Source organism: Equus przewalskii, chromosome 12, assembly GCF_037783145.1.
Source record: "Equus przewalskii isolate Varuska chromosome 12, EquPr2, whole genome shotgun sequence".
In the NCBI taxonomy this organism is placed as follows: domain Eukaryota; kingdom Metazoa; phylum Chordata; class Mammalia; order Perissodactyla; family Equidae; genus Equus; species Equus przewalskii.
The window spans coordinates 23076153-23096920 of NC_091842.1; the positions used below are offsets into that span (position 1 = coordinate 23076153).

A 20768-nucleotide genomic window follows, 5' to 3' on the forward strand; every position below is an offset into this window, starting at 1 on the left:
GCCCTGTCCTGCTCCTTCGATCGCCAGGGTCCTCTGTGGCTCCTATCACATGGGAGACGCTCAACACATATTTTAATCTGTTGGAAATCTCCTTCTTACTAGAGCACCCTGGTGGTGTTGGCCCAAGTATGGGAAAACGAAAACTGGCTAGAGCAAATGGTGATTCATGTGAGGACTGTAATTCTGGCCCTGACCTTTGACTGTTTGAAAATCTTTATTGCTAGATGCCAGTGGAAGCTCGTGCTATTACAGAGCTATTAAGGGTGTGGCAATTATGCACCCAAAGTCAAAACTGTTTTCACTGGAGAACTTGTTGCTTTATTGCTGTTCATTTCCTAGATATATTTGTATTTTTTCCACTTGAGTAATTGTAAAGGATGAGGGAGGGAAAATGAAGGCAGGAGAGAACCTAGAATTGTTACTGTGCAGAATCAGTTGGTTTGTGGCATCCCAATCAGGATTCTGGGTGTATTGGAGTCAAATTGAAGACTAGAAAGCAAAGAAAGACTGCTCTTATTCCCCCCACTAGTGACTGAATTTACATGTGTGAATGGCATGGCCATTTGTGTGCTGTCAATTCATAGAGTTCTAGGTGGTGTTTTGCAATGAAATATTCTCTTCCCAGAATGAGGACCTTGTGAGTAACCTCAAAGTGAGATTCCAGGGACAGACATGTGGGAGATTTAGTAATGACTGGAAGGAGTGAGTTCTCATGATGCCATTTGTTGAAAATAGGTGTATGAGTCTGTTTCAGAAGATGGTGTATCTATCACAGGGGCAAGGCTGATGAGGTGGTCTCAAGCTATGAGTGTCCCAACATTAAGAATTAGAATGATTCCTTTTGTTCACCTGCCGTTGTTGATTCATCCATTCAAGAGACCCTTGTTGAGCCCCAACTGTGTGTCATTGTGCAAGGTATTAAAGACTGAAAAGTGAGTTTGACCCAGTGGCATAGTGGTTAAGTTTGCTGGTTCCAATTCTGGCGGCCCAGGGTTTGTGGGTTCAGATCTCTGGTGTGGACCTACTCACTGCTCATCAAGCCATGCTGTGGTGGCATCCCACATACAAAAATAGAGGAAGATTGATACAGATAGCTCAGGACCAATCTTCTTCACCAAAAAAAAGAAAAAAAAAAGACTGAAACGTGAATAGGACACAGTTTCTGTCGTCAAGGAGCTCAAGAGATCTGTGGAAGAGATAGGCAATCCAAAGGATAATTATATACCATGAGATAAGTGCTTCTAGAGGGATGGCTAATGCACAGAGAAAACCCAGCTCTTTTTGGATGGAGGGAGGTACCAAAAACACAGGAGAGAATCTGAGGAGAGCCTTTTGTTTTTTTCCCCATCATTAAGCACTTCTTTCAAATTTCTCTTATGTTGATTATGTCTCTTTTGGTTGTCAGAAAACTCAGTTTGAACTGCCTTCAGCAGAGATGAGAATTGATTGGCTCCTGTGTAACCAAAAGAGTCAAAAAGTAGTATGGCTACAGACTGGGCTGGATCCAGGGGTTCCGCTCTTTAGACAGAGTGTGTCCACAAGGAGACCCCGGTCTTCCATTGTCCTCAGTTCGAGTCCAGGAGGGTCAGAGAATACCTTTTCCCCAGCCACTGTGGCGAAAGTCCCAGGATTGACTCTGAATGCTTCAGACGGAGTCACATGGCTCTCTTTGGAAATGGGAATGGAGTCAGTGCCACCCAAACCAGAGGAACTGAGAGTGGGGAGCGCTGCCTCCCCAAGGGAAGCTGGGGTTCTGTTATTAGCAGAAGGCGAGAAGGAGTGCTGGTTAGGAAACAATAAATGTCTTGTCATGTCTTTACTAGTCTTGCCAAAAAGGAAGATGTTTTCCTTTTGCTTGAAAATCCTTGATACAGATAATCCAGTGAACACAGGTGGTGGTGATTTGGGGGAGGTTATGTCCTCAATGGAGGAAGGTGTATACCAGGGGGAGCACTGTGACGAACGTTAATTTATGAGGTAGAAGTGTCAGAAGGAAAGGAATCTGAGGGACGAACTGGAGAGCTTATTACCCAGGTGAGGCTCTGGAAGGGAGTGTCTCATTGAGGGTTGGTTTCTGCCCTGAGTGAAGTACTCCCTGGAAGGGATGGTTGTCTTTAGATAAGCCCAGGTTACACACTCAAATGCCTAGAGTGGCCAGGCTGTAAAATAAATGAGGGACTTAGATCAGATGAGGGCACGGGGTGGCAGGGGGTGGGGGGAACCCGGAGAGCACTTATCTCACCAAAGGGGCCTGTGAGAATGTGGACACAGTGTGGCCTAACCTTTGGAGTTTTGGAGAAAAGCCTGAAATCTAGATTTTAATGAAAATTTAGTGGCATTTCATTCCAATTAAACAACCACTGAGACACAACATGGGAGTAAACAAAATATATCTATGACCAGATTTGGCCTTTGGGTCTCCAGTTGGCAATTGCTTGTCTAGAAGCCTAAATGTTAAGGATCACTGTTATTCTTTTTCGTTTTTTTCCTGTACTCTCCCCTCATATTAGTACATTCTCAGTTCTTTGGATTTGTTGAAGAACTCATCTTTTCCTTTACAGAAATCTTTGAAGATCTGATAGTAATGATCATCAGCATTTCCATAGTGGTTTAGTTTACTAACTGCTCTACCAAACCACCTGGCTTGTTTCTTGCCTCCTGGTGATTATCATTTCTGTTTTATAAAGAAGGAAAAATGGCTTGCCAAGTTTACATAGCTAATAAGTGGCCAAGGCAGGACTTGGGTCCATGTGCTTCTGACTATAGAATTGGGGCTGCCTTTTCACCAGGGAAGGATTAATGTTTATTAAATGTCTTTGGTGCTTATTAAGCTGCTGGGCCAGTTGCTTTGTGTAAATTATCTCATTGCATTCTCACAGCAACTCTAAGAGGTGATGTTATTTATTCCTGATTTAATGATGAGGAAGCCAGAACTCAAAGTGGTCAAGCTAGTAAATGGTGGAGCTGTGGATTCAAACCCTGCTTTCTGATTGCAAAGTTGCTGTAAATCCATACTTCATGTGGGCAACTCCTATACAAGAAACCCTGTTATGAGTGATGTTTTCATCAAATCCTAGAGGCTAAGAGTTGAATGTTCCTCTAGTCCAATGGCTCTGACCAGTGGATGACTTTGTCCCCCAGGGCACATTTGGCCATGTCTCAAGACACTTTTGATTGTCATGATGTAGTTGCAGTAGTGGGTGCTACTGGCATCTAGCGAACAGATGCCAGGGATGCTGCTGAACATCCTACAATGCACAAGACAGCCTCACAGCATGGAAGTATCTGGTCCCACATGTCAAGAGTGCTGAGGTTGAGAAACGCTGGTGTAGTCCTTCCAGGTTCTAGATAGGTGAATTATCAAAACCAGAGATCCACATTGTTTGCCTGCAGGGCATGCATGTGTTCTGTTTGGCCTTTCAGTATGTATGTATGTATGTATGCATGTATGTATGTATGTATTTTATTTTAAATTTTTTTACACTCATTAGCCCATATTTAAAAATTAGGCGTTTTCACATGAAAACCTGGATTTCCAGCTTCTAAAATTTTGTAACCTGGCAATAACTGGCATTCCTTCCTGATGTACATTGCAGTAGCTGAGCAGTAGCTGTTCCATCTGGGTGGGGCATCAACCATCCAGTCCCCACCTGGCTTGTTTTATTGTGTTGCATTCCTTGCTGACCGCTCCCTCATCACAGAAGCCTAGGGACCTTCTCCAGGAGTGGAAGCCTCATTACCTGACAAGATAGCCCATTCCATTAGGGGCAGTGTGATTCTCATGGTGAGCGAAAATGCATGTCCACTTGTGCAGCCCGGAGCAGTCCTCTGGTGCCCCGATCGGTCAGTCTCGTCTCTCTCCCACGAGACAGCCCTTCCTCTATTTGACATCACAGACCATCTCCCTACTTTCTTGGTAGGTGATGTTCTCCATCCCTCACCTAATCCACTGTTTCCATTTCCTCAGACTGATTTCCTCTGCCTTTTCTTTTTTTTTTTTGAAGACTTTATTTTTATTATTATTTTAAATTTATTTTATTTTATTTTATTTTGAGGAAGATTGGCCCTGAGCTAACATCTGCTGCCAATCTTCCTCTTTTTGCTGAGGAATGCTGAGCTAACATCCATGCCCATCTTCCTCTACCTTATATTTGGGACGCCCACCACAGCATGGCTTGCCAAGTGGTGCCATGTCCACACCAGGGATCCGAACTGGCCAACCCCGGGCTGCCGAAGCGGAACATGCGCACTTAACTGCTGGGCCACTGGGTCGGCCCCTCCTCTGCCTTTTCTAGGGGAGCTCTGAGCCAGGATTTCTGAGAAGGTAGCTATGCTTTGCTTCAATCTGAGTGGACTCTGTCCTGCCTCTGCATAGAGCAGAAGTGGAAAGACATCCGGTATCTTTGCAGCTTCTTCTGATCTGATCTTCCTGGGCCTTGTTATGTACCTGACATATTGTGACATCCTAGACTGTCAAACAGGGTATTTATAAGTGAGTAAAAATGAACCCTAAAAGGATGTGGTCATATAGCATCCTTTTTATTTATTTATTTATTTTTAAATGTTTTTTTAATTTTTTCCTCTTCTCCCCAAAGCCCCTCAGTACGTAGTTGTATATTCTAGTTGTGGGTGCCCCTGGCTGTGCTATGTGGGATGCCGCCTCAGCATGGCTTGGTGAGCGGTGCCATGTCCGCGCCCAGGAACCCAACCGGTGAAACCCTGGGCTGCCGAAGAGAAGTGTGCGAACTTAACCACTCAGCCATGGGGCAGTCCTATAGCATCCTTTTTATATGTGAAGGTGGCATGTGATTCTTACGTGGAATTACCTTTGTGGCTGCAGTTCCTAGTGTGGACATGACGGACGCTTCCGGGACTGGACATTCGGGCACAGCGTCCTAGAATCAGTATGTGCACCTCACATTCCTGTCAGACTCTAGATGATATACAAATATTCTATTCCTGTTTCTCCTATGTCGGTAGATGCCATAGCAATTAATCAACTACAAATTCATTTAAAAATATTATTGCACGCCTATCTGCCTTGTGTGTTTGTGTATTTGTGTGTGTGTATTTTCTTCAATGTAGATATGAAAAGTGCAACATGCCCATGGTCCCTTATCTAAAACTCTTGGAGTCAGATGAGTTTCAGAAATTTTCAAATTTTGGAAAAGTAATAATGTGCATATGCTGTTATTATATAATATCTCCAGCAGGGTCTGGGGCAGCAGCCCTTAATCAAACATGTTAGCATTTCTATAGCAAAATAGATTAATGTATTGTACAGTAAATGGAATATATAAAATTATAAATAGCTTCATGTTAGTTCAGGTCCAGTTTTTTTGCTTAATGAGTTATAAAAAAAACCTTGTTTTTTAGATTTCAAAATGCTAGATAAGGGATTATGGACCTGTCTTACTTTTAGTAATGTTCCTATAGAGAGAACCTGTGAAATTTTTATACTTTCAGTATTATTTCCCATACTCAAAAAAAGTTGGAAAGTACAATTATATTCTGTAAGCAGGGGTCACAAATTTCAGCGCCAGGGGAGGTAAAATTAATATGTGAAGTGGGAGATTGGTTATAAGACAATAGTGAGTGGTGAGGACTGTGATGAACTGGAGATCCATGTCCATTTAAAGGGGAAGGTTACTCTCCACTCTAGCCACCTGCTGCCATGATGAACGTGGGTACAATGTAGCCACATTTTCCCATTTTTTAAAATTTTTTATTCTTTTTGCTAAGGAAGATTCACCCTGAGCTAACATCTGTACCAATTTTCCTCTATTTTGTATGTGGGATGCTGCCACAGCATGGCTTGATGAGCAGTGTGTAGGTCTCCACCAGGGATCTGAACCTGTGAACCCCAGGCTGCCAAAGCAGAGTGCACAAACTTAACCACTATGCCAATGGGCTGGCCCCACATCTTCCCATTTTTAATGATACTCCAGAATGCTGATTTCTATGTAAAGTTTTTTGATATTTAATTGTTGTCAACTAAAAGGAAAAAAAAAATCCCTTGTGTAGGCCAAAGAAAACATATCTGCAAGCTTTATCCGGCCTTGAGCTGCCTGCTTTGACCTCTGCTTTAGAGACTAATTCTTATGGTGTGAAAGGCTGGACTGTAGTGTTTTTGTAATGAACTACTTCTTGAGATGGAGATGGGACATTTGTTTTATCATGGTTCATCGTACTTTACAAATATGTTATAGATGTTTTTGACTGTAAAATATTTCATAGAAAGAAAACATAAAAAGGTTAGGAGACGCTTTCCTTTAGAATTGCCTTATTTTCTAGCCAGTGGGAAGTTTTCTTTTTCACCTGTGAATCTGAAACTTTCAAGTTACTTATCTTGGAAAAGGGAATGAAAGCCCCAAGTTAAAAAGGAGCCACTTTGTACAAAGTTTGAGTTGAGGGAGTTTAGACTATAACGTCCCTGCCTTTCCAGGGCCCTTGTGATGGGAAGTGATATTGCATATCCACCCTTCTATTGGGACAGGGAAGTGTCCTTGGTCTCCTCTCTTCTCAGACCACACCCCTAGATGATGTCAGCCCCATAACACCACCTCGTGGCTGATGGCTCCCAGTTTCATGCCTCCAGCCCTGGCACCTCTTCATCCTTACATTGATCTCTGCCTTGGACGTCTCCCTTAAATGTCCTGCTAAGACTGAACTCATGAACAAACAGATAATTTGAAGATAGCTAGTTGTACCTATTGTGGCAGATCTTAAATGTTAGTAAGGAAATGTTAATGCCATATCTTGATTTATTCCTGTCTTTCCATATAAACAAGGTAACATTCTTGTTCTCAGATACATTGCTTAATGAGCACTCTGCTGGAATGTTGAGAGAGCACCTATTCATGACTTGGTGCGGGTTTGATACAAGTTTCAGAAGATAAAGGAGATTCTGTTGAAAATGTGACCCTGTGATTTATACAAGAATCTGCTTTTGAATAGGTAGAGCCTATTCGTAGCAAAAGATATGAAAAGAATATTCAGTTCATCTCAGACCTCCAGGTTGTCAGACTTGTTTCCCAATCTTGATCTTTCATGGTAATTACAGCTTATTAATTATGCACATAGGTTCCTTCCTTTTGGTTAGTCCTAAGATGTTTCTCTCTTCCTCTCTTTTCCCACAGTTCTTCTTTTTAGGCGTCTTTCTTAGAGAGACTTTTGGTCCAGCGGTCAACTTGATCTCTCCTTTAATGTTTCATTAGCATTTCTTCTATAGTTTCTCAGGGTTCTCCCACGTGGCTTAGCCAAATTTGTGCCTCCTGAAGAGTTTGTCACAAATCATAGACTAGTAAAGAGGTGCTCAAACAAATACAAGTATTTAAATAAATAAATGTTCAGAACTGCACAGAAATTCTTGTAAGCACCTACCAGCTACCTGTCTACTGTCAGTGTGAACATTTGTAAATCAGCCAGCTTGGATTTCACGTGGTCATTGGATACTCGCAGATGCACAGGCTGGAGTGGCCACTTGAACCCCTGCCCAGCTGTTCCTTGAGGAAATTCATCAAAGTGTTCTACTCTGCTAGATCTGGTGAGGGCTAGCATAGAGGGAGCCGGGCACAGGCACGGGGTCTCTGAGATGTGCTTGGGGTTCAGGGAAGGCTTCTGTGACATGTGACACTTGAGCAATCTTGCTAACAGGCAGGTAGAGATGTGGGGCGATAGAGAATTCCAAGAGGGAAGAAAAATTCTTAGGGGAGACCTAACACACTGGCAGTTTTATCCTTTAACTTAACATTTTTTGTCTATGAATTGCTAAAGATGATAATATCTGATTCTTAGCAGCAGAAAAATTCTATCTAGCTCTTATTTTTAAATTAGTTAGGTATTGAATGGCTGTGTATAGATCCACATGTTCGCAAGTCCAGAGTGACTGTGGCATTTAATTCAGAAGCCCCTGGGTGCATTTCCATCCAATAGAAGGAGCAGGTTGGTTCTTGAAAGCTTTAAAAAGCTTTAAAGGCAGCACACTTGACTTTCTTTGCCTAGCATAAACTGATGGCCATCTTTCCTGAAAATAAGAATTTTGTTGTAGTACATTGAAAATCTAGGGGCCAGCCCCATGGCCAAGTGGTTAAGTTCACGCACTCCGCTTCAGCAGCCCGGAGTTTCGCTGGTTCAGATCCTGGGTGCGGACCCAGCACTGTTCACCAAGCCATGCTGAGGCAGCGTCCCACATAGCACAACTCAAAGGAACTACAACTAGAATATGCAACTATGTACTGGGGGGCTTTAGGGAGAAGAAGAAGGAAAAAAAAAAGATTGGCAACAGATTTAGCTCAGGTGCCAAAAATAAAATCTATTGAGGCATCATTTCTCACAGAATAACTCTTAAAATCTTTTGTTTTCATTAGACTTGTTCATCTCCTCTTACAACCTTTTCAATATTCTGACTGCTTTTGCATTTTTGGACACGCTAGGATTAATAATATTCCCCAAACAACCCCAAGATGGCAGGACGCAAATACATGACCCGCCCATGACTGTGAACACCAACTGTTGGAGACAGGCAGCATTGATTGGCTTTGTTCTCATATGGGGAAGACCATCATTAGAAAGCTTCTGTGGCAGTTTGGGGGGATCACAGCTGGAGGACCTCTGCAGTAGAATTTGGGGAGCCCTTCTATGCAGAAAGCTGAGAAAACTGGTGCTTTAGGAAGACAAGTCTGGGGGAAGGTGGAGTGAGGATTGTGGAGGAAGGGAAAGAGGAAAAGGTGAAAGGAGACCAGTGAGGAAGCTAGTGCAACAGGGTAAGAGAGAGGACGACAACCAGAGTGAAGACAATGGCATTGGAGACTCACTGGAAAAAGTATTTACATACATACGTAGTGCTGGGGACGAAGAAGAAAGAAAGAAACGAGTCGAGGAGATTCGGGTTATGGTTGGATGTTATTTACTGAAAAAGCAACACAGTGGTTCTTCATTCTTCCATTGTTTTAAAATGCTTCTCTGCTTTTAAACTTATAATTCTTATATCTACTTTTTTTTTGGCTTTCTCTTCCATTGATTTATGGCTCTGTGTGCGTGGATGTGTGCATCAAGACCGTGCTGTGTGAATATCTGTGGATTCATAACATAGTTTAAATCTGGGAGAGCCAGTCTCCTTCAGCTTTTCTTTTTCAGTTATTCTCTCCTATTTTTGTATAAAAATGAATTTTGATATCATTTCTAGTTCCTAGAAAAATTCATTCATAATTTTGGTTGGTTTGGAGCTCATTCATCCAAATAGTATTTATTGGGTTCATGCCCTGGGCTAGGTCCTGAGGATACAAAAATAACTAAAACCCAGGCATTTATGTTCTAGTAAATGTATAAACTAACCTTTGGGGAGAATGAGTATCTTTACAACATGAGCATGGTACATCTCTTTAGACATAAAGTTTTATGTGCTTCCTAAGTTTTGTTGTTGTTGTTGAGAATAGTGCCTAATTAGTCTAGTTGGTGAACATGGGTGATATTAATGTTTAACTATTTACTTTACAACTTATTTAGCTATAACTGATAATTTTATTTCTTTGAATTTCTATGTATATAATATTATCTGTGTTATGTTTTTATTTCTTCTTTTCCTGTTATTTATTTCAGTGATTTCTTTTTTATTCCTTCATTAATTGGTTAGACTCTAAAATAATGTGTAGTGTATATTTGTTTATAGCAATATTATATAAAAGGCATGTGATTGCCCCCCTATTGGGCATTCCAGAAACATGATAAGGAATGTGTGAGTCCTGCTGAAAAGCAAATGTCTAATCTGAATGGTTCCCTGTGCAAACCTACAGGCATTTTTCCTCTTTTTTTTGAGTGACACACCTTTCAGTATGTCTGATATTTGAGCTTTTATCCTGTGTCTTAGTCGTAAGATTGGCAGGTGCTCTTAAAGGCACAATACTGTCTGGAGATAACAATTGCAATGCACTCAGACTGAGGAAGGAGTTGGAAGAGAAAGTTGAGAAATGGTGAGAGGAGTTTAAATGGAGCATACGTGGCAATATGTTCAGATAACTTCTAAAGAGGTGCTTAGCAGGTCACACGGCAGTGGGCTTCTTTGGAGTCTTTGAATCTTAGAGCCGTCTTTAGGAATAGAAACCTTGTTTCCCGCTGATTTAGATGGAGCTCTGACAACCCTCTCCCCAGAAACAATCATCTACACTCAGAAATTGGCATATCATTTCATGGACTTCCTAGACATCCTCAAGCCCATGGACAAGAACCCCAGGGTCAAAGAAAATCCAGCTATATATGGTCAACAGCTTAAGAAGCCTACTCATTATGAGAGAGATGCTTAGCTATAGTCCCTATGCTGGGAACTGGTCTCTAGAGATAACGCTGTTTACAGACGTGCACCTCCCACGTCTCTGTGTGTGTGTTGTTCTGCTAGTCTCCAAAACACACACTTGAGGTCTATGTGAGAGCGCTCCTCCCAAAGGCAGAAAAGTGATTCTCTTGATGATAAGATTTGGTAATCATGTCAAACTACTTTCCCGTAATAATTGACTTTTTTGGCAGTTAATTCAAGTATTTTTTCAAAACTGTTAGATGAGGACTTAAAAAACTAAAACTGCTTTAGGGCGTTTGGGGTATAGAAAAGAGTATGCTGGACTTGAGTCTGAGGGGCTGAGATCCCGTCGGTGCTGTTCACCAGCTCTCTCTGACCTTGGCTGAATCAGCCTCCCTGCTGTGTTCCCACACTTGTAACACAGGGCTCCTGATACTGCCCACGAACAAGCCCTAGTATTTCTAAGAAGTTGGCATGAGATGAGGAGGCATCACAAGACAGTGAGGAAAAAGTATGAGAAAACAGGGTAGAATTGGGAGAAATGGTCAGGTTACATTCACCTCCCCACTGTATGCCAAAATAAATTCCAAACGGATTCAGAGTTCCATGGAAAAGAGAAACCATAAAATAAATAGAAGAAAATATGGAAACAACTTCATGCTCTGGCATAGAAGTGCAGAGAATGAACAATAAAAGAGAAGCTGTAGATTTAACCACCTAAAAATTAAACTTCCCTCTGTCATCTATCATAGCTAAAATGATGATGAGTGACTAGTTGGAACAATTGAGAGCAGCCACAGAAGAGGGTTAATATCCTTAATGTGTAAAGCTCTCTTCTCAGTTAATTTAGAGAACTGCAAATGCCATGAGCAGAAAGTTCACAGGTGAAACACAGACAACCAGTAAATACAGGAGACTTTTTTCAGACTTATAAGTAATCGAAAAAGCTTTGAGACTCTATTTTTCACTTATCAAATTGGCAAAGTTCACAATAATGATATCTTGCTCTCTTGGGAGAGGAGAGAAAGGCTGTGTCATTCACTACTGGTGGGAATGTAAACCGGCATTCTTTTCCAAAACGAAATTTGACATTGTGTTTTAAGAATCACTTGTAAATCTTAGCCCTATTTCTTTGTCCACCATCTGACTGCATCTCTTTTTCTTCCATATTCCTCTTTCCTAGACACTTCTTCCTGCCCTTCATTAACTCCCCTTGCTTCTTGGAACTAAGTCAGTCGTGTCCGTCTCTCTTTGACATCACTTTCGGAACTCTGTCCAGCCAGCCTTTTTCTTTCACCTGTTCTGCAGAATAACAGCCTGGCTCATTTATCTACCTGGGAGGTAGAGTGTGGCCCAGAAACATCAGCCAGTTTTGCAGGTCAGGGCTGCCCAAATCATGGCCTCCGAGCTCTGCTGGGCCTTGAATACTGCCTTCCAATCGTTGACTAAGTTTCCTTCCCGTTTTCCTAAGCGCTTCTGCCAGACTCTTGCTTTTCCCAAAGCCACTCCACCCTGCCCCAGACACACCCATTCTCCTCAGATGACCTGCCTCCTAATTTCCAGAGAAAACTGGACACTGCCTCCATGCCTCCGTCCCTGAAGCTCGAGTTTCTGTCTCCATGGTCATCCTCACTTCCCCTTCAACCTCAGTCCCTCCTTGAGTCCACTTTCCAGGGACCTTTCCTTCAGTGGCCTTGCCTGTCGGCTCTGCTTGCTCAGCCTCCCTCTTTCTGCTGGCTTTCTTTTCACCTGCTAATTGTCTTCAGGCTTTTCTCAGCTTTCTCCTTTCTTCCCGTGGCTTTGCTTCTCCCTCTCCCAACAGCCTGCAGCTTGGCTTCCAGGAGCCATTCTCACTCTTTCCTGTTCTGTCTGCCACAGTTGGCACTTGTAAACAGTCACTCATCGTTACTTCACTGACACTCTTGGCTTCTTCCCTGCTTTTCCTGTGGACTCCTTTTCTGTTCCCCGCTTTGGCTTTTCTTCCATTGTGTTCACAAGGCTTCTGTCCTTAACCTTCATCTTCTCTGCATTCTGAGTGAACTCCCCCAAACCCCTGTTGGCTGCTCCTACTTACAGCGTGCTCTGAATTTCCTGTGCGGACACCTCTTCTGTGCTGCAGGGCCATGTAGCCAAAACCACACTGGGCACACCCACCTGAACGTTCAACAGATCCCCTAAACTCAGGATCCAGAGCTGACCTCACTGACCTTACCCTCTGATGCTCCCCAATTTCTTCTCTAGGTGAAGAGCCTTATTATCCAGGCAGTCACTCAGGACAGAACTTGGGGATCATTCTAGGCTCTTCTCGCGTCCCATCCACACCACATCATAGGTCCCATCATTGCACAATTGTAATAGCTCTCTGTCTTCTCTTCTGCTCACCCACTGCTTTCTCACTTAGGGGGGGCTCTCCTCCTTTCTTACTTGGATCTCATCTTCTTGAGTCTCTGAATGTTCTCCTCCTTGGTTTCCCTGCTCTCCAGTATGTCTTCCCTTTCACACATCTTCCACACTGTTGCCAGAAAGATCCTTCCAAAAAAAAAAATAATTTCCATGATGATAGCTTACATTTATTTGGATTCTGACTATGTGCCAGGCACTAGTCCAAGTGCTAGTCCTGTACTGACTCATTTAATACCCAGCAAAATCAGTACTGTGTTATCCCCTTTTACAGATGAGAAAACAGAGGCATAGAGAGATTCAGTATCTTCTCTGAGGTCATAGAGCTAGTAAGTCTGTCTCCAGAATCTATACACTTAACTACTTATGTCATAACAACAGAAACAACAGTTTTTCGGCTTTCTAGGACTAATCACTTTGCATATATAATCTCTTTTAATCCTTTCAATTCTTTAAGTTAGAAACTGTTAATGTCTCCGTTTTTACTGATGAGATAGAGGCACAGAGATATTAAGTAACCTGCTCATAGTTAACACAGCTTTTAGATCGCGGATTGGGCTATGAGCCCCAGCAAACTTGTTCCAGGCCCTCACTCTTCACCACCTCACCCACCCACAGTAGCTAGTACCTTGCTGGGGGTGGGGTAGGTACCTTCTGAACTCACACTTTTATGGGTATTTTTCTTTTCTGCTATCAGAATTGTGAGTAGTAAAGGAGATATGCATATATAAGATGTTCTCACTAATAAGAGCATTTGTGATGATAAGAAAAGACCAGCATCCTGTTTGAACAACATCCAGATGTGAGGAAATGCTAGCTTTGCCCAGAAATACTATAGAAATGCCTGTTCCCATTTAAAATGCTCCATTGCCACTACTCCCCATCCTGCCATTGTATCAATTGATTTTATGATTTGGAATTTTTGATCAATTCTCAGGGACACAACTATCACAATAACATGTTACAGCACAACAGATTGAACTATTGTCTCCACCAGTAGATTCCTGAAATTATCCATGGTAGGAAAATTCTCTGATGAGGAGAGGAACTGAAGACATTATGGGAGACCTTTTCGCTTAAGGTAATTGACTGAACACATGTTTATTTCTTCTCCTCCACTGAAATCCATTGAAATGTTAGTAAAGATATTTTTCAAAATTCTTGGAAATTAAAAAATATGGTATTGAAAACCATACAGAAAAAGTCCCAGGTGACTGACTTAGAAGCAGCTTTATGGATAACTAAAGCAAGTACCGTTTTATTTGTTTATTGATTCTCCAAGGCAGAACAATAGGGTGTAAGGAAAATTCTCAGGAAGGCGATTACTTCCATTAAAAAAGAAAAACAAAAAGCAAACTATTAAGAAAAAGATACAGAATTCAAGGAAATTAAAAAATATAATACCGTCAACAATTCATGAAAAGTCTCCCTCAGAGGACCAGAAAAGAAGATCTATAGAAAGAACTTAAAGCAAGTTTCTGTGTTCTTTCATTTTCCAGGATATGGGGCTCTTCCAAATTTACATCATCAGGAATAGCACTAATAAAACAAAGAAGAGATAGGTCATTACAAAATCAGAGGAGCGTCTTTTCCCTTCCTCCAAACCTGGCGTCTCATTAATATGAATAATGGGAGAAAGAAAGACTGCCACTTTTTTGCCTTTCTGGCAACCATAAAGATTCTTTCCATTAACCAAGTGATTCCCAACTGGGGGCAGTTTTGCTCCCCTCATCCCCAATTTGAGAACATCTCCAGACCTTTTTGGTTGTCACCACTGGGGTGAGGGGGGCGCATTGGCACTGGCTTCTACGTGGGAAGGAGCCAGAGATGCTGGTAACATTCTACAGTGCTCAGGACAGCCCCGTACAATAAGGAATTATCTAGACCAAAATGTAAATAGTGCCAAGGTTGAGAAATAGTTAACTCTAAGTTGTCTAGCTGACTTGCAGTCAAAACTTGTTCGTTATCTCCCAAGACCTCAGAGACCATAAAAAGTTAAATCTGAAAGCTGAAAATTGGCAGTCTTCTTTATGTTAAAGTATGCTAATTCTTTACTAGAAAGTAGATAAAAATCTCTAACATTTCATTGTGCCTAATCTACCTGCACAGTGAAACTGAAGGTGTCTCATCAAGAATGACATTTAGCCTGGGGTAAAAATATCCTCAGTTAGAATGATTGGTATGTCTTTCTTCCACTCTGTCATTGTCAGTCTGTCTGGTTCTCTTTCCCAGGGAGCTTGGGTGCAGCCTCACAGTCGTTCTTTGCCCAGGGCTGCAGACAAACATGACAAATCAGAGTTGGCATGGAAAGTAAAAGCTATCTGCCACTCTTCACTAAGTGGTTTCCCCACTCCCGACTGGTCCAGTATAGATGACATACACCTGAGTTCTCTCTGTCCCCACACCCTCCCCCCCAATATTGTAGTTTGGTCTTCAGGAGATGAAATCTTTTTAACCTTTGTCTCTCTAAAACTGTCTTTATTTTGCCTTCATCTTTGAGGAATATTTAAATTTGATGTAGGATTGTAGGTTGACTGTTTTTTCTTTCAGCACTTTAAAGATGTCATTCCATTGTCACCTGGCCTTACTGTTTCTGATAAGAAGTCAGCCATCATTCTTATTGTTGCTCCCCTGTGTGTAAAGTGTGCTGCTTTTTTTTCTGTCTGCTTTCAAGGTTTTCTCTGTATCTTTGATTTTCAGCAGTTTGCCCTTGATCTTTTTAGGTGTGTTTTTCTTTGTGTTTATCCTGCTTGGAGTTCTCTGAGCTTGGATCAGTGCATTCATATTGTTCATTACATTTGGAAACTTCTCAGCCATTGTTTCTTCAATATTTCTTCTGCTGTCTTGATTTTCCTGCTTGACTCTAATTACATGTCTGATAGCCTGTCTGATATTGTCCCACAGATCCTGGATACTTTGTTTCAATTTTTCCTCTTTATATTTTAGATGGATAATGTTTAAATTTCCAGCTCTCAGCTGAAGTCCCTCACCTACTCATACATTGTGTCCACCTTTTTCACTAGATCCTTTAATGTATTTGTCAAAATTATTATTATTTTTTATTTATTTATTTTTTTTCTGAGGAAGATTAGCCCTGAGCTAGCATCGGTGCCCGTCTTTCCTCTTTACCTCCTGGTCAGTGTAAGGCCCAGAGTACCAGAAGGTTTCTCTCAGTTCTCCTGCTTGGCCCTCAGACTTCAGCAGGCCCGTGTACTTGAGCTTGTGAGAGGTGAGGGTTCTCCCCAAGTCATGTCACCTTGTGTTCATTCTTCTCATGCCCTCTCTCTTACCTCTGTGCTCACTGCCTTAACGTACCCTTCTTCTGTCCAGTATCCAAACTTCTAACTCCAAATCGTCAGTTCTGTCTCAAAAGACATCACCAGTTTCTGGTATCCTAGGTCTACATTAGATGCCCTCCTGTCATCTGTGTAACTTTTGACAAGTTAATTAATTTCTCTGTGCCTAGGTTTCTCATCTCTAAAATGCATATAATAATAGCAATCTCATAGTTATCTTGAGACTAAATGAGTTCATACATGTAAAGCACCTGGAACATTAAGAACAGGATCTCTGGAGCAAAATTGCCTTGCTGTGAAACCTTGGGCAAGTCACTTTACTTCTCTGTGCCTCAGTTTCCTCATCTGTGACATGGAGATAATAATAGTTACTCCAGGGAGTTATTGTGAACTTTAGAGAATTAATTCTTGCAAAGCATCTGGAACAGTGCCAAGCACATGGTATGAGCGCAAGAAATGTTAGCTGTGACGATGACAATGACCCACTACTCTCAGAGGGTCCTGTGCTTCCCCTGTCAGAGCACTCGTTGCAGTGGAGTATAGTTACTTATTTTCCTCAATGGTCCTCAAGCTCTGTCAGAGCAGTGACCATATCTCTTAGTCATGAAAGCTCGTGGAAGGGAACCCAACAAATATTTGTTCAGTGACTAACCAAATGAAAATGTTAGTATGCGTGACACCACCTATGCTTGAACTCAGTGATGAGCTGCACAGCTCCACTCAGTTAATGTTTCATTATTCTGAATACCCTTTGGAGAGAACACCTCTTTTAAAAAAAATCAGTTTTCTATTTGAGTTCGCTACAGCGTCCTTTTATCCATCAAACTGTTCTGTCGGAACACTCTTTTCTTTGACCTTTAGAATAGGGTAAGTGAAGCTTTTTGGTATTCTCTACCCAGAATCTATCCATCATCCCTCATAGGCAGCCTCACCCCAATTTTCCAGAAGAATATTTTTTCCCTTCATATTATGTACCACGCTTTTCATGGAACTCTCTGGGCTACATCTGTGATGTATATTCCTTCTAGAAACTTAGAGGGTCCACAATTAGCCCAATTCTCAGCATTATATGCCATTAAAAAGTATGTAATATTTATTGTTTATAGAGATGCAATCCTACAATTACAAAGCACACTTTTGTAGGTTTCAAGATGTTCTCTCATTTGCTGTTTATTGTAGTCTCTTAAAAGTCCCGTGAGATTGTTGATACAAATATAAATAACATGATGTACAGGAAAGTCAAGGGATGTATTTTTAGATCATATGGTTAGTTTGTGGTGGAGCTAGGACCAGAATCTAGCATGAAAATTAATGAAGAGAGACTCAAATTTGGTTAGTGACCTTTAAACTGCGCTCTTTCTGAGGACCCAAAGACTTTGGTTCACATTATGTAATTTATTTAATGGGTGTCTGCCTCAGTTTCCATACCCATGAAATAGGAATAATAAAACTTGCTGCATACGTTTCCATGCAATATAATAAGGTGAAATAATATATGTGAAAGTACTTTCATAAAAGAAAAGAATGTACAAATGCAAAGTATTACTTAAAAATTGTTTTTGATTTAGTATTGGAAATCTGATGAATAAGTAGGTTATGGTCCATGAATTTTAGTTTCTATGACTGATTTATCTCTTGACCAGGGAGAGCTCCGTATTTTATAAATTTTTCTTAAATTTTTTAAAGGGTTTTTCTAGGTGATAGTTTATAGTCTGTGATTCTGCCATACTGTTTCTGTTAAATAGCAGCATGTCGTTGGCCAAGATTCGAACCTTAGGGCTGTGAATCTGTGTTCTTGTTTGTCCCTGGGATAAGGACAGAGGCCCTGCAGGTCTTCTCCCGACCTCCACCTGTACTCTGCTATCAGAACTGTCATTCTAAAACTCAAATCTGATGCCACTCCATTGTTGAGAAAACATCAATGGCTCCCCATTGCCCTCTAGTTCCTACTTCTTTTCAGTCAGGTCCTCCCACCCCCAGTTCTGTGCCCTGGTGCAGGACCCACTCCAAACCCCCTCCTACGCTCTTCGAGTGCTCTGTCTTATCTGAGATCTCCTTGGACAGCTTCCCTGAGAAGCCTTTCCTGGCCACACAACTCATCACTCTTCTGTCTGTGCTGCCAGAGCTCTGACTGAAGTTGATGGTTTGCATTTCTGTCTGTCCCATCAGCTCCCAAGGGTGGGGACTGTGGCTCATGTTTCTCTTTTTTTTTCTTCCCCAGTTGACATTTAGAGACAGCTTCATGAATACTGGCTGGATGAATGAAGATCTAAATGCCTTGTAGCAGGTCCACCCACGGATTTCTATCTAGAGAGTTCTCTAACCCCTCTATGAATGTGCACCTGAGAACTGTGGCGCTGGCACTTTTCCAACCTCATTACCAGCGTGTGAGGTGCAGTAGCTTAAGATGTTGATCTTTGGTGAAGGGTTTTGCTAACTCACCGCATATTCGTCCTCTAAGTTTCTGTGTATTGTGTGCCTGAGATTCACCTTGGTGGCCTCCAGCCCACGGGGCCTTATCACAACCAACTCTTTGTTTAATTGAGCAGCCTGTCCTGCTCCTGCTGTAAGTTTGACATAGCTTTTTGTCTTTGTGTGGTCTGGACTCAACCATAACTTCTCCCAGGAGAAGGTTGAGCAGCTTGATAATGGCAGAAAGGTCATTCTTTAGATAAGAGTTATTACTTGGGATTTATCTGACGGTGGTTCTTATTTATCGTAATTCTCAGAACAGCCAACACTCCATGAACCCTCACTAGGTGCCAGGGACTATGTCTAATGAGATAAATAGGATAAATGAGATAAGTGGTGTTTCTGAACAACTGCTGGGGTTGTGGTGTTATTATTATCGTTACTCCTATTTTACAGTTAGGATTATTCCCATTGTACAGTGGAGGAAATGGAGACTCACGGTTGCAGTTTACCAAGGCGACACCGGGATTCAAAGTCAGGTCTGCCTGAGTCCAGAGCCCTGACTCTTACCTCCTAACATGTTCTGTCTTCTTATCCTTTGCCTAAAATGCAGCTTAGAATCTGTTAGCCATCTGTTTCTTATCGCACAGCTTGCTGACTGTGAGTTATGCGCGTCAGACCACATTGTAGGCCGCCCTGTCCTAGAAGGAGCACCTATGGCCTGGTGCACAGTAACACTCAGACTGTCTCACGAATGTCAACCGTTCACCGCGGGAGCCTCTTTCTACCATGTGCTGGTAGTTACTCTACCACCCGCCAGCCACTGGGACTCTCGCCCTTCTAAAGCAGGGTTCTCAGCCCTGGCGGCACTTTGGAGTGGCGTGGGGAGCTTTAAATAAAAATGCCCAGCCCCACTCTAGAGGTTCTGATTCAGTCATTCTGGGTTAGGGTGCAGGTGTTATTCTTTTTTTAACAACTTTATTGAGATACACTTTCCATATCATAAAATTCACCTATTTTAAGTGTACAGTTCAAAGAGTTTTAGTAAATTTACAGAGTCATGTAACCATCACCACAATCCAATTTTTAGAACGGTTTCATCACCCCAATAAGATCCCTTGTACCCCTTTATGGTTAATCCCCATGCCCACTCTTACCCTGGGCTAACCACTAATCTACTTTCTGCTTCTATAGCTTTGCTTTTTCTGGCTATTTCACATAAACGGCATCATCTGTATCATTTTTAAAGCCTGCTGGATTGTAATGTGTAGCCACAGTTGAGAACCACTGTTATCTCCTAGATTGTTTTTTACTCCTGTTCCCTGGGTTCAGAGTGGCTCAGAAAAATTCCTAGGTGCCTACTAGGGCTGTCTTTTAGATAAGTTGTAAGCAAAATGAGTCCTTGTAAGCTTGACCGAGACCTTATGATCATTTATAACCTGCATTCTATGGGAACGTGCTTTTCAAAGTCCAAATGTGCTGACTGAGGAAGAAGCATTGGAAGAGAGCCTGAACAACCTGTCTTCAGACGCGGAATGCTCCCGCCAGCGGCCACAGCACTGAGTCAGAGCCCAGCCCTTGACTTTGTGTGGCCTTGCCTTGGGCACTTTTGCTTTAAACTTTTTGTGTGGCTTTTTATCTTCTTTTGGAGTCTTACGTTGCCATGGCAATAAACTGAACCCCTCCTCCTGTGTCTTCTCCCATAGTTCTTAGCTCCACATTAACTGTCCACATTGTGATACTTTGGAAAATATTTCTCGCGTACTTTTGCCTGCTTGAATCAGTTTTGAAATCTCAGACAGCTGCCTCCAGGTCCAAGCAGGTACCATAAATGGCTAGAGCTGGCTGGAGAGGGAGGGCCTGGGAGGTCCCCTGAGAGTCCACTGAGGGCAGTTGCAAGGTGTGCTGGTGGCAGTGAAGTGTTCTTCTGACTTCGCCGACTTTGCCATAAGCAGCAATCCTTGGTGGAGCTTTTAGACTTAGCATGGGGTTACAGCAGGGATAGCAAATAGGTTCCATTTCGTGTGCCAGAGGGGAACACCGCCAACTGACCCAACAACAATGTAGGGGATAAGCTTACATGTGTAGGAAAATGATAAAACAGTTCAATTTATGTTAAACTATAACAATTCATCTTAGTCATTGATTGGCATTCAAAGAATGTTACGGAGGCTGAGTTAAGATTGATGAGGGTTTTGTTATTATTGTTTAAAGTGAAAAATAACTGTTACTTATCTTAGGTAAGCTGTAAACATGTGGGTGAAATTCTGTCATTTGGGGAAATAATTCAGAGTATAGAACTTTTAGGTGTATTTCACCCATACCATTACCAAAATATTTTCTATTTGATTGTTTTGCCCCTGATAAAT

The 20768-nt window shown here is 42.0% G+C and overlaps 1 protein-coding gene across 17 annotated transcripts in view; it reads left to right on the forward strand.

The window, feature by feature from the left end:
* Window positions 1-20768, forward strand: part of ARHGAP17 (Rho GTPase activating protein 17) — a 91373-nt gene that overhangs the window by 2344 nt on the left and 68261 nt on the right. For 2 of the 17 annotated variants that reach the window (XM_070568248.1, XM_070568254.1), the window contains exon 1: window positions 20111-20221. The exons of 12 other annotated variants lie outside the window; for them this stretch is intronic. The gene's annotated coding sequence lies outside the window, so the exon portion shown is untranslated. Of the gene's footprint in view, window positions 1-20089; window positions 20222-20768 lie in introns of those variants that run through there. 3 more of the 17 variants (XR_011524796.1, XM_070568262.1, XM_070568250.1) reach the window with 2 other exon arrangements.